The following is a 13,311-nucleotide window of genomic DNA, read 5'->3' as shown; positions in this document are numbered from 1 at the left end:
AAATCCTAAATATTTGCATTTAAAACTAAAGAACGACTCTGGGGGGACTCGAACCCACAACCTTTGAAGTCCAATGTGCTATCCATTGCGCCACAGAGCCCCTGGCGGTTTTAGCGCTTTGTTCGACTGTAGCACTTGTAGAATACATAGCGTGGCAAAGGAGTGTCAGATATTTACAATTGTTCTCCCAAATGGAAAAAAAACTATATCTGAGTCTTCCTCTTGCTGATATTTGGTGCAAGTCCTATTTTAAGTATGCGATTTAGTGACATAATTTGTGGTACACAATTAAGGACTGTAGGGGGACATTTTTTTATGATGTTTTAGAATACTTACCCCTCAATCTGAGCAATGCAAGTTGAGTAGAGACAAAAGTGTTTTCAAAACACCAATTACTGGTTTAAAGGAATCTGAATTTACTTTGTAACTTGTGATCTTACTTTGAAAGGGACTTTCCATTCAACATCCGATCATTATATTGTTTATGTAGTATAAGGATCTCCAATCTCCAATCATATTGTTATGAAAAGTTGTATGTAAATCATAAATATTTGCATTTAAAACTAAAGAACGACTCTGGTGGGACTCAAGCCCACAACTTTTGAATAACTACAACCAACTAGAAGTCTAACGCGCTATCCATTGCACCACCACGCCCCTTGCAGTTTAGGCGCTTGGTTCGACTGTAGCACTTGTAGAATACATAGAGTGGCAAAGGTGTGTCAGAAATTTACAATAGTTCTCCGAAATGCAAAAACAGCTATATCAGAGTCTTCCTCTTGCTGATATTTGGTGAAAGTCCTATTTTAAGTATGCGGATTTAGTGACATAATTTGTGGTACACAATTAAGGACTGTAGGGAGACATTTTTTTATGATGTTTTAGAATACATAGCCCTCAATCTGAGCAAAGCTAGTTGAGTAGAGACAAAAGTGTTTTCAAAACACCAATTACTGGTTTAAAGGAATCTGAAATTACATTGTAACTTGTAATCTTACTTTGAAAGGGACTTTCCAGTCAACAACCGATCATTATACTGTTTATATAGTATAAGGATCTCCAATCTCCAATCATATTGTTATGAAAAGTTGAATGTAAATCTTAAATATTTGCATTTCAAACTAAAGAATGACTCTGGTGGGACTCAAACCCACAACCTTTGTATAACTACAACCAACTAGTAGTCCAATGCGCTATCCATCGCCACAGAGCCCCAGGCGGTTTAAGCGCTTGGTTCGACTGTAGCACTTGTAGAATACATAGAGTGGCAAAGGAGTGTCAGATATTTACAATAGTTCTCCCAAATGCAAAAACAGCTATATCTGAGTCTTCCTCTTGCTGATATTTGGTGCAAGTTCTATTTTAAGTATGCGGATTTAGTGACTTAATTTGTGGTACACAATTAAGGACTGTAGGGAGACATTTTTTTATGATGTTTTAGAATACATACCACTCAATCTGAGCAAGGCTAGTTGAGTAGAAATAAAAGTGTTTTCAAAACACCAATTACTGATTTAAAGGAATCTGAAGTTACATTGTAACTTGTAATCTAACTTTGAAAGGGACTTTCCAGTCCATAACCGATCATTATATTGTTTATGTAGTACCTGTATAAGGAAGTCCAATCTCCAATCATATTGTTATGAAAAGTTGAATGAAAATCCTAAATATTTGCATTTAAAACTAAAGAACAACTCTGGTGGGACTCAAACCCACAACCTTTGAATAACTACAACCAACTAGAAGTCCAATGCGCTGTCCATTGCGCCACAGAGCCCCTGCAGGTTTTAGCGCTTGGTTCGACTGTAGCACTTGTAGAATACATAGCGTGGCAAAGGAGTGTCAGATATTTACAATAGTTCTCCCAAATGCAAAAACAGCTATATCTGAGTCTTCCTCTTGCTGATATTTGGTGCAAGTCCTATTTTAAGTATGCGGATTTAGTGACATAATTTGTGGTACACAATTAAGGACTGTAGGGAGACATTTTTCTATGATGTTTTAGAATACATACCACTCAATCTGAGAAAGGCAAGTTGAGTAGAGATAAAAGTGTTTTCAAAACACCAATTACTGGTTTAAAGGAATCTGAAATTACATTGTAACTTGTGATCTAATTTTGAAAGGAACTTTCCAGTCAACAACCGATCATTATATTGTTTATGTAGTATAAGGTTGTCCAATCTCCAATCATATTGTTATGAAAAGTTGAATGTAAATCCTAAATATTTGCATTTAAAATTAAAGAATGAATCTGGTGGGACTCGAGCCCTCAACTTTTGAATAACTACAACCAACTAGAAGTCTAACGCGCTTTCCATTGCACCACAGCGCCCTGGCAGCTTTAGCGCTTGGTTCGACTGTAGCACTTGTAGAATACATAGAGTGGCAAAGGAGTGTCAGATATTTACAATAGTTCTCCCAAATGCAAAAACAGCTATATCTGAGTCTTCCTCTTGCTGATATTTGGTGCAAGTCCTATTTTAAGTATGCGGATTTAGTGACATAATTTGTGGTACACAATTAAGGACTGTAGGGAGACATTTTTTTATGATGTTTTAGAATACATACCACTCAATCTGAGAAAGGCAAGTTGAGTAGAGATAAAAGTGTTTTCAAAACACCAATTACTGGTTTTAAGGAATCTGAAATTACATTGTAACTTGTGATCTAACTTTGAAAGGAACTTTCCAGTCAACAACCGATCATTATATTGTTTATGTAGTATAAGGATGTCCAATCTCCTATCATATTGTTATGAAAAGTTGAATGTAATTCCTAAATATTTGAATTTAAAAACTAATGAACAACTCTGGTGGGTCTCGAACCCACAACCCTTAAATAACTACAACCAACTAGAAGTCCTATGCACTATAAATTGTGCCACAGAACCCCTGGAGAATTTAGCTCTTGGTTCGACTGTAGCACTTGTAGAATACATAGAGTGGCAAAAGAGTGTCAGATATTTACAATAGTTCTCCCAAATGCAAAAACAGCAATATCTGAGTCTTCCTCTTGCTGATATTTGGTGCAAGTCTTATTTTAAGTATGCGGATTTAGTGACATAATTTGTGGTACACAATTAAGGACAGTAGGGAGACATCTTTTTATGATGTTTTAGAATACATACCACTCAATCTGAGCAAGGCTAGTTGAGAAGAGACAAAAGTGTTTTCAAAACACCAATTACTGGTTTAAAGGAATCTGAAATTACATTGTAACTTGTAATCTAACTTTGAAAGGGACTTTCCAGTCAATAACCGATCATTATATTGTTTATGTAGTATAAGGATGTCCAATCTCCAATCATATTGTTATGAAAAGTTGAATGTAGTTCCTAAATATTTGCATTTAAAGCTAAAGAACGACTCTGGTGGGACTCGAACCCACAACCTTTGAATAACTACAACCAACAAGAAGTCCAATGCGCTATCCATTGCGCCACAGAGCCACTGGTGGCTTTAGAGCTTGGTTCGACTGTAGCACTTGTAGAATACATAGAGTGGCAAAGGAGTGTCAGATATTTACAATAGTTCTCCCAAATGCAAAAACAGCTATATCTGAGTCTTCCTCTTGCTGATATTTGGTGCAAGTCCTATTTTAAGAAAGCGGATTTAGTGACATAATTTGTGGTACACAATTAATGACAGTAGGGAGACATTTTTTTATGATGTTTTAGAATACATACCCCTCAATCTGAGCAAGGCAAGTTGAGTAGAGACAAAAGTGTTTTCAAAACACCAATTACTGATTTAAAGGAATCTGAAATTACATTGTAACTTGTAATCTAACTTTGAAAGGGACTTTCCAGTCAACAACCGATCATTATATTGTTTATGTAGTATAAGGATGTCCAATCTCCAATCATATTGTTATGAAAAGTTGAATGTAAATCCTAAATATTTGCATTTAAAACTAAAGAACGACTCTGGGGGGACTCGAACCCACAACCTTTGAAGTCCAATGTGCTATCCATTGCGCCACAGAGCCCCTGGCGGTTTTAGCGCTTTGTTCGACTGTAGCACTTGTAGAATACATAGCGTGGCAAAGGAGTGTCAGATATTTACAATTGTTCTCCCAAATGGAAAAAAAACTATATCTGAGTCTTCCTCTTGCTGATATTTGGTGCAAGTCCTATTTTAAGTATGCGATTTAGTGACATAATTTGTGGTACACAATTAAGGACTGTAGGGGGACATTTTTTTATGATGTTTTAGAATACTTACCCCTCAATCTGAGCAATGCAAGTTGAGTAGAGACAAAAGTGTTTTCAAAACACCAATTACTGGTTTAAAGGAATCTGAATTTACTTTGTAACTTGTGATCTTACTTTGAAAGGGACTTTCCATTCAACATCCGATCATTATATTGTTTATGTAGTATAAGGATCTCCAATCTCCAATCATATTGTTATGAAAAGTTGTATGTAAATCATAAATATTTGCATTTAAAACTAAAGAACGACTCTGGTGGGACTCAAGCCCACAACTTTTGAATAACTACAACCAACTAGAAGTCTAACGCGCTATCCATTGCACCACCACGCCCCTTGCAGTTTAGGCGCTTGGTTCGACTGTAGCACTTGTAGAATACATAGAGTGGCAAAGGTGTGTCAGAAATTTACAATAGTTCTCCGAAATGCAAAAACAGCTATATCAGAGTCTTCCTCTTGCTGATATTTGGTGCAAGTCCTATTTTAAGTATGCGGATTTAGTGACATAATTTGTGGTACACAATTAAGGACTGTAGGGAGACATTTTTTTATGATGTTTTAGAATACATAGCCCTCAATCTGAGCAAAGCTAGTTGAGTAGAGACAAAAGTGTTTTCAAAACACCAATTACTGGTTTAAAGGAATCTGAAATTACATTGTAACTTGTAATCTTACTTTGAAAGGGACTTTCCAGTCAACAACCGATCATTATACTGTTTATATAGTATAAGGATCTCCAATCTCCAATCATATTGTTATGAAAAGTTGAATGTAAATCTTAAATATTTGCATTTCAAACTAAAGAATGACTCTGGTGGGACTCAAACCCACAACCTTTGTATAACTACAACCAACTAGTAGTCCAATGCGCTATCCATCGCCACAGAGCCCCAGGCGGTTTAAGCGCTTGGTTCGACTGTAGCACTTGTAGAATACATAGAGTGGCAAAGGAGTGTCAGATATTTACAATAGTTCTCCCAAATGCAAAAACAGCTATATCTGAGTCTTCCTCTTGCTGATATTTGGTGCAAGTTCTATTTTAAGTATGCGGATTTAGTGACTTAATTTGTGGTACACAATTAAGGACTGTAGGGAGACATTTTTTTATGATGTTTTAGAATACATACCACTCAATCTGAGCAAGGCTAGTTGAGTAGAAATAAAAGTGTTTTCAAAACACCAATTACTGATTTAAAGGAATCTGAAGTTACATTGTAACTTGTAATCTAACTTTGAAAGGGACTTTCCAGTCCATAACCGATCATTATATTGTTTATGTAGTACCTGTATAAGGAAGTCCAATCTCCAATCATATTGTTATGAAAAGTTGAATGAAAATCCTAAATATTTGCATTTAAAACTAAAGAACAACTCTGGTGGGACTCAAACCCACAACCTTTGAATAACTACAACCAACTAGAAGTCCAATGCGCTGTCCATTGCGCCACAGAGCCCCTGCAGGTTTTAGCGCTTGGTTCGACTGTAGCACTTGTAGAATACATAGCGTGGCAAAGGAGTGTCAGATATTTACAATAGTTCTCCCAAATGCAAAAACAGCTATATCTGAGTCTTCCTCTTGCTGATATTTGGTGCAAGTCCTATTTTAAGTATGCGGATTTAGTGACATAATTTGTGGTACACAATTAAGGACTGTAGGGAGACATTTTTCTATGATGTTTTAGAATACATACCACTCAATCTGAGAAAGGCAAGTTGAGTAGAGATAAAAGTGTTTTCAAAACACCAATTACTGGTTTTAAGGAATCTGAAATTACATTGTAACTTGTGATCTAACTTTGAAAGGGACTTTCCAGTCAACAACCAATCATTATATTGTTTATGTAGTATAATGATGTCCAATCTCCAATCATATTGTTATGAAAAGTTGAATGTAAATCCTAAATATTTGCATTTAAAACTAAAGAACGACTCTGGGGGGACTTGAACCCACAACCTTTGAATAACTACAACCAACTAGAAGTCCAATGTGCTATCCATTGAGCCACAGAGCACCTGGCAATTTTCGAGCTTGGTTCGACTGTAGCACTTGTAGAATACATAGCGTGGCAAAGGAGTGTCAGATATTTACAATAGTTCTCCCAAATGGAAAAACAGCTATATCTGAGTCTTCCTCTTGCTGATATTTGGTGCAAGTCCTATTTTAAGTATGTGGATTTAGTGACATAATATGTGGTACACAATTAAGGACTGTAGGGAGACATTTTTTTATGATGTTTTAGAATACTTACCCCTCAATCTGAGCAAGGCTAGTTGAGTAGAGACAAAAGTGTTTTCAAAACACCAATTACTGGTTTAAAGGAATCTGAATTTACATTGTAATTTGTGATCTTACTTTGAAAGGGACTTTCCAGTCAAAAATCGATCATTATATTGTTTATGTAGTATAAGGATCTCCAATCTCCAATCATATTGTTATGAAAAGTTGTATGTAAATCCTAAATATTTGCATTTAAAACTAAAGAACAACTCTGGTGGGTCTCAAGACCACAACTTTTGAATAACTACAACCAACTAGAAGTCTAACACGCTATCCATTGCGCCACCGCGCCCCTGGCAGTTTAAGCACTTGGTTCGACTGTAGCACTTGTAGAATAGATAGAGTGGCAAAGGAGTGTCAGAAATTTACAATAGTTCTCCCAAATGCAAATACAGCTATATCTGAGTCTTCCTCTTGCTGATATTTGGTTCAAGTCCTATTTTAAGTATGCGGATTTAGTGACATAATTTGTGGTACACAATTAAGGACTGTAGGGAGACATTTTTTTATGATGTTTTAGAATACATACCCCTCAATCTGAGCAAGGCTAGTTGAGTAGAGACAAAAGTGTTTTCAAAACACCAATTACTGGTTTAAATGAATCTGATATTACATTGTAACTTGTGATCTTACATTGAAAGGGACTATCCAGTCAACAACCGATCATTATATTGTTTATGTAGTATAAGGATCTCCAATCTCCAATCATATTGTTATGAGAAGTTGCATGTAAATCCTAAATATTTGCATTTAAAACTAAAGAACGACTCTGGTGGGACTCAAACTCACAACCTTTGAATAACTAGAACCAACTAGAAGTCCAATGTGCTATCCATCGCCACAGAGTCCAAGGCGGTTTACGCGCATGGTTCAACTGTAGCACTTGTAGAATACATAGAGTGGCAAAGGAGTGTCAGATATTTACAATAGTTCTCCCAAATGCAAAAACAGCTATATCTGAGTCTTCCTCTTGCTGATATTTGGTGCAAGTCCTATTTTAAGTATGCTGATACAATGTAATTTTTCAAAACACCAATTACTGGTTTAAAGGAATCTGAAATTACATTGTAACTTGTAATCTAACTTCGAAGGGGACTTTCCAGTCCATAACCGATCATTATATTGTTTATGTAGTACCTGTATAAAGATGTCCAATCTCCAATCATATTGTTATGAAAAGTTGAATGTAAATCCTAAATATTTGCATTTAAAACTAAAGAATGACTCTGGTTGGACTCAAACCCACAACCTTTGAATAACTACAACCAACTAGAATTCCAATGCGCTATCCATCGCCACAGAGCCCCAGGCGGTTTACGCGCTTGGTTCAACTGTAGCACTTGTAGAATACATAGAGTGGCAAAGGAGTGTCAGATATTTACAATAGTTCTCCCAAATGCATAAACAGCTATATCTGAGTCTTCCTCTTGCTGATATTTGGTGCAAATCCTATTTTAAGTATGCGGATTTATTGACATAATTTGTGGTACACAATTAAGGACTGTAGGGAGACATTTCTTTATGATGTTTTAGAATACATACCCCTCAATCTGAGCAAGGCTAGTTGAGCAGAGAGAAAAGTGTTTTCAAAACACCAATTACTGGTTTAAAGGAATCTGAAATTACATTGTAACTTGTGATCTAACTTTGAAAGGGACTTTCCAGTCAAAAATCGATCAATATATTGTTTATGTAGTATAAGGATGTCCAATCTCCAATCATATTGTTATGAAAAGTTGAATGTAAATCCTAAATATTTGCATTTAAAACTAAGGAACGACTCTGGGGGGGCTTGAACCCACAACCTTTGAATATCTACAACCAACTAGAAGTCCAATGCGCTATCCATTGCGCCACAGAGCCCCTTGCGGTTTTAGTGCTTGGTTCGATTGTAGCACTTGTAGAATAAATAGCATGGCAAAGGAGTGTCCGATATTTACAATAGTTCTCCCAAATGGAAAACCAGCTATATCTGAGTCTTCATTCTTGCTGATATTTGGTGTAAGTCCTATTTTAAGTATGTGGATACAATGTAATTTTTCAAAACACCAATTACTGGTTTAAAGGAATCTGAAATTACATTGTAACTTGTAATCTAACTTTGAAGGGGACTTTCCAGTCAACAACCGATCATTATATTGTTTATGTAGTATAAGGATGTCCAATCTCCAATCATATTGTTATGAAAAGTTGAATGTAAATCCTAAATATTTGCATTTAAATCTAAAGAATGACTCTGGTGGGACTTTAACCCACAACCTTTGAATAACTACAACCAACTAGAATTCCAAGGTGCTAACCATTGGGCCACAGAGCCCCTGGCAGATTTACGCAATCTTAACGCTTGGTTCGACTGTAGCAGTTGTAAAATAAATATCGAGGCAAAGGAGTGTCAGATATTTACAATAGTTCGTCCAAATGCAAAAACAGCTATGTCTGAGTCTTCCTCTTGCTGATATTTGGTGCAAGTCCTATTTTAAGTATGCGGATACAATGTAATTTTTCAAAACACCAATTACTGGTTTAAAGGAATCTGAAATTACATTGTAACTTGTGATCTAACTTCGAAAGGGACTTTCCAGTCAATAACCGATCATTATATTGTTTATGTAGTATAAGGATCTCCAATCTACAATCAAATTGTTATGAAAAGTTGAATGTAAATCCTGAATATTTGCATTTAGAACTAAAGAATGACTAAGGTGGGACTCGAACCCACAACCTTTGAATAACTACAACCAACTAGAAGTCCAACGCACCATCCATTGCACCACAGAGCCCATGGCGGTTTTAGCGCTTGGTTCGACTGTAGCACTTGTAGAACACATAGAGTGGCAAAGGAGTGTCAGAAATTTAAAATAGTTCTCCCAAATGCAAAAACAGCTATATCTGAGTCTTCCTCTTGCTGATATTTGGTGCAAGTCCTATTTTAAGTATGCAGATTTAGTGACATAATTTGCGGTACACAATTAAGGACTGTAGGGAGACATTTTTTTATGATGTTTTAGAATACATAGCCCTCAATCTGAGCAAGGCTAGTTGAGTAGAGACAAAAGTGTTTTCAAAACAGCATTTACTGGTTTAAAGGAATCTGAAATTACATTGTAACTTGTAATCTAACTTTGAAAGGGACTTTCCAGTCAACAACCGATCATTATACTGTTTATATAGTATAAGGATCTCCAATCTCCAATCATATTGTTATGAAAAGTTGAATGTAAATCTTAAATATTTGCATTTCAAACTAAAGAACGACTCTGGTGGGACTCAAACAAACAACCTTTGTATAACTACAACCAACTAGTAGTCCAATGCGCTATCCATCGCCACAGAACCCCAGGCGGTTTAAGCGCTTGGTTCAACTGTAGCACTTGTAGAATGCATAGAGTGGCAAAGGAGGGTCAGATATTTACAATAGTTCTCCCAAATGCAAAAACAGCTATATCTGAGTCTTCCTCTTGCTGATATTTGGTGCAAGTTCTATTTTAAGTATGCGGATTTAGTGACATAATTTGTGGTACAGAATTAAGGACTGTAGGGAGACATTTTTTTATGATGTTTTAGAATACATACCACTCAATCTGAGCAAGGCTAGTTGAGTAGAAATAAAAGTGTTTTCAAAACACCAATTACTGGTTTAAAGGAATCTGAAATTACATTGTAACTTGTAATCTAACTTGGAAAGGGACTTTCCAGTCCATAACCGATCATTATATTGTTTATGTAGTACCTGTATAAGGATGTCCAATCTCCAATCATATTGTTATGAAAAGTTGAATGAAAATCCTAAATATTTGCATTTAAAACTAAAGAATGTCTCTGGTGGGACTCAAACCCACAACCTTTGAATAACTACAACCAACTAGAAGTCCAATGCGCTATCCATTGCGCCACAGAGCCCCTGCCGGTTTTAGCGCTTGGTTCGACTGTAGCACTTGTAGAATACATAGCGTGGCAAAGGAGTGTCAGATATTTTCAATAGTTCTCCCAAATGCAAAAACAGCTATATCTGAGTCTTCCTCTTGCTGATATTTGGTGCAAGTCCTATTTTAAGTATGCGGATTTATTGACATAATTTGTGGTACACAATTAAGGACTGTAGGGAGACATTTTTTTATGATGTTTTAGAATACATAACCCTCAATCTGAGCAAGGCTAGTTGAGCAGAGAGAAAAGTGTTTTCAAAACACCAATTACTGGTTTAAAGGAATCTGAAATTACTTTGTAACTTGTGACCTAACTTTGAAAGGGACTTTCCAGTCAAAAACCGATCATTATATTGTTTATGTAGTATAAGGATGTCCAATCTCCAATCATATTGTTATGAAAAGTTGAATGTAAATCCTAAATATTTGCATTTAAAACTAAAGAACGACTCTGGGGGGACTTGAACCCACAACCTTTGAATAACTACAAGCAACTAGAAGTCCAATGCGCTATCCATTGTGCCACAGAGCCCCTGCCGGTTTTAGCGCTTGGTTCGACTGTAGCACTTGTAGAATACATAGCGTGGCAAAGGAGTGTCAGATATTTACAATAGTTCTCCCAAATGGAAAAACAGCTATATCTGAGTCTTCCTCTTGCTGATATTTGGTGCAAGTCCTATTTTAAGTATGCGGATTTAGTGACATAATATGTGGTACACAATTAAGGACTGTAGGGAGACATTTTTTTATGATGTTTTAGAATACTTACCCCTCAATCTGAGCAAGGCTAGTTGAGTAGAGACAAAAGTGTTTTCAAAACACCAATTATTGGTTTAAAGGAATCTGAATTTACATTGTAACTTGTGATCTTACTTTGAAAGGGACTTTCCAGTCAACAACCGATCATTATATTGTTTATGTAGTATAAGGATCTCCAATCTCCAATCACATTGTTATGAAAAGTTGTATGTAAATCATAAATATTTGCATTTAAAACTAAAGAACAACTCTGGTGGGTCTCAAGACCACAACTTTTGAATAACTACAACCAACTGGAAGTCTAACAGGCTATCCATTGCGCCACCGCGGCCCTGGCAGTTTAAGCGCTTGGTTCGACTGTAGCACTTGTAGAATAGATAGAGTGGCAAAGGAGTGTCAGAAATTTACAATAGTTCTCCCAAATGCAAATACAGCTATATCTGAGTCTTCCTCTTGCTGATATTTGGTGCAAGTCCTATTTTAAGTATGCGGATTTAGTGACATAATTTGTGGTACACAATTAAGGACTGTAGGGAGACATTTTTTTATGATGTTTTAGAATACATACCCCTCAATCTGAGCAAGGCTAGTTGAGTAGAGACAAAAGTGTTTTCAAAACACCAATTACTGGTTTAAAGGAATCTGATATTACATTGTAACTTGTGATCTTACATTGAAAGGGACTTTCCAGTCAACAACCGATCATTATATTGTTTATGTAGTATAAGGATCTCCAATCTCCAATCACATTGTTATGATAAGTTGCATGTAAATCCTAAATATTTGCATTTAAAACTAAAGAACGACTCTGGTGGGACTCAAACTCACAACCTTTGAATAACTAGAACCAACTAGAAGTCCAATGCGCTATCCATCGCCACAGAGTCCAAGGCGGTTTACGCTCATGGTTCAACTGTAGCACTTGTAGAATACATAGAGTGGCAAAGGAGTGTCAGATATTTACAATAGTTCTCTCAAATGCAAAAACAGCTATATCTGAGTCTTCCTCTTGCTGATATTTGGTGCAAGTCCTATTTTAAGTATGCGGATACAATGTAATTTTTCAAAACACCAATTACTGGTTTAAAGGAATCTGAAATCACATTGTAACTTGTGATCTAACTTCGAAGGGGACTTTCCAGTCAACAACCGATCATTATATTGTTTATGTAGTATAAGGATCTCCAATCTCCAATCATATTGTTATGAAAAGTTGAATGTAAATCCTAATTATTTGCATTTTAAACTAAAGAATGACTCTGGTGGGACTGTAACCCACAACCTTTGAATAACTACAACCAACTAGAATTCCAATGCGCTATCCATTGGGCCACAGAGCCCATGGCAGTTTTAACGCTTGGTTCAACTGTAGCACTTGTAGAATACATAGCGTGGGAAAGGAGTGTCAGATATTTACAATAGTTCTTCCAAATGGAAAAACAGCTATATCTGAGTCTTCCTCTTGCTGATATTGGTGCAAGTCCTGTTTTAAGTATGCGGATTTAGTGACATAATTTGTGGTACACAATTAAGGACTCTAGGGAGAAATTTTTTTATGATGTTTTAGAATACATACCCCTCAGTCTGAGCAAGGCTAGTTGAGTAGAGACAAAAGTGTTTTCAAAACACCAATTACTGATTTAAAGGAATCTGAAATTACATTGTAATTTGTGATCTTACTTTGAAAGGGACTTTCCAGTCAACAACCGATCAATATATTGTTTATATAGTATAATGATCTCCAATCTCCAATCATATTGTTATGAAAAGTTGAATTTAAATCTTACATATTTGCATTTAAAACTAAAGAATGACTCTTGTGGGACTTGAACCCACAACCTTTGAATAACTACAACCAACTAGAAGACCAACGCACTATCCATTGCACCACAGAGCCCACGGCAGTTTTAGCGCTTGGTTCGACTGTAGCACTTGTAGAATACATAGAGTGCCAAAGGAGTGTCAGAAATTTAAAATAGTTCTCCCAAATGCAAAAACATCTATATCTGAGTCTTCCTCTTGCTGATATTTGGTGCAAGTCCTATTTTAAGTTTGCGGATTTGGTGACATAATTTGTGGTACACAATTAAGGACTGTAGGGAGACATTTTTTTATGATGTTTTAGAATACATAAC

General features: G+C 36.2%; 6 non-coding genes across 6 annotated transcripts; all 6 read right to left on the bottom strand.

Annotated features, from left to right (window-relative positions):
• Window positions 1-1,691: 1,691 nt before the first annotated feature.
• TRNAR-UCU (transfer RNA arginine (anticodon UCU)) lies at window positions 1,692-1,777 on the bottom strand. Its single transcript is given in 2 exon segments — window positions 1,692-1,727; window positions 1,741-1,777. It is a non-coding gene; the product is annotated as a tRNA-Arg (tRNA).
• A 1,588-nt stretch (window positions 1,778-3,365) lies between these two features.
• Window positions 3,366-3,451, bottom strand: TRNAR-UCU (transfer RNA arginine (anticodon UCU)). The gene is given in 2 exon segments: window positions 3,366-3,401; window positions 3,415-3,451. It is a non-coding gene; the product is annotated as a tRNA-Arg (tRNA).
• A 2,130-nt stretch (window positions 3,452-5,581) lies between these two features.
• On the bottom strand, window positions 5,582-5,667 carry TRNAR-UCU (transfer RNA arginine (anticodon UCU)). The gene is given in 2 exon segments: window positions 5,582-5,617; window positions 5,631-5,667. It is a non-coding gene; the product is annotated as a tRNA-Arg (tRNA).
• A 2,601-nt stretch (window positions 5,668-8,268) lies between these two features.
• Window positions 8,269-8,354, bottom strand: TRNAR-UCU (transfer RNA arginine (anticodon UCU)). Its single transcript is given in 2 exon segments — window positions 8,269-8,304; window positions 8,318-8,354. It is a non-coding gene; the product is annotated as a tRNA-Arg (tRNA).
• A 1,951-nt stretch (window positions 8,355-10,305) lies between these two features.
• TRNAR-UCU (transfer RNA arginine (anticodon UCU)) lies at window positions 10,306-10,391 on the bottom strand. The gene is given in 2 exon segments: window positions 10,306-10,341; window positions 10,355-10,391. It is a non-coding gene; the product is annotated as a tRNA-Arg (tRNA).
• A 472-nt stretch (window positions 10,392-10,863) lies between these two features.
• On the bottom strand, window positions 10,864-10,949 carry TRNAR-UCU (transfer RNA arginine (anticodon UCU)). The gene is given in 2 exon segments: window positions 10,864-10,899; window positions 10,913-10,949. It is a non-coding gene; the product is annotated as a tRNA-Arg (tRNA).
• Between the last annotated feature and the right edge of the window lie 2,362 nt (window positions 10,950-13,311).

This window comes from Taudactylus pleione, unplaced genomic scaffold (assembly GCF_031769625.1).
Source record: "Taudactylus pleione unplaced genomic scaffold, aTauple2 ptg000070l, whole genome shotgun sequence".
Taxonomy (NCBI): Eukaryota; Metazoa; Chordata; class Amphibia; order Anura; family Myobatrachidae; genus Taudactylus; species Taudactylus pleione.
The sequence above is the reverse complement of the archived record's forward strand: the minus strand, read 5'-3'. Positions and strand labels throughout refer to the sequence as shown.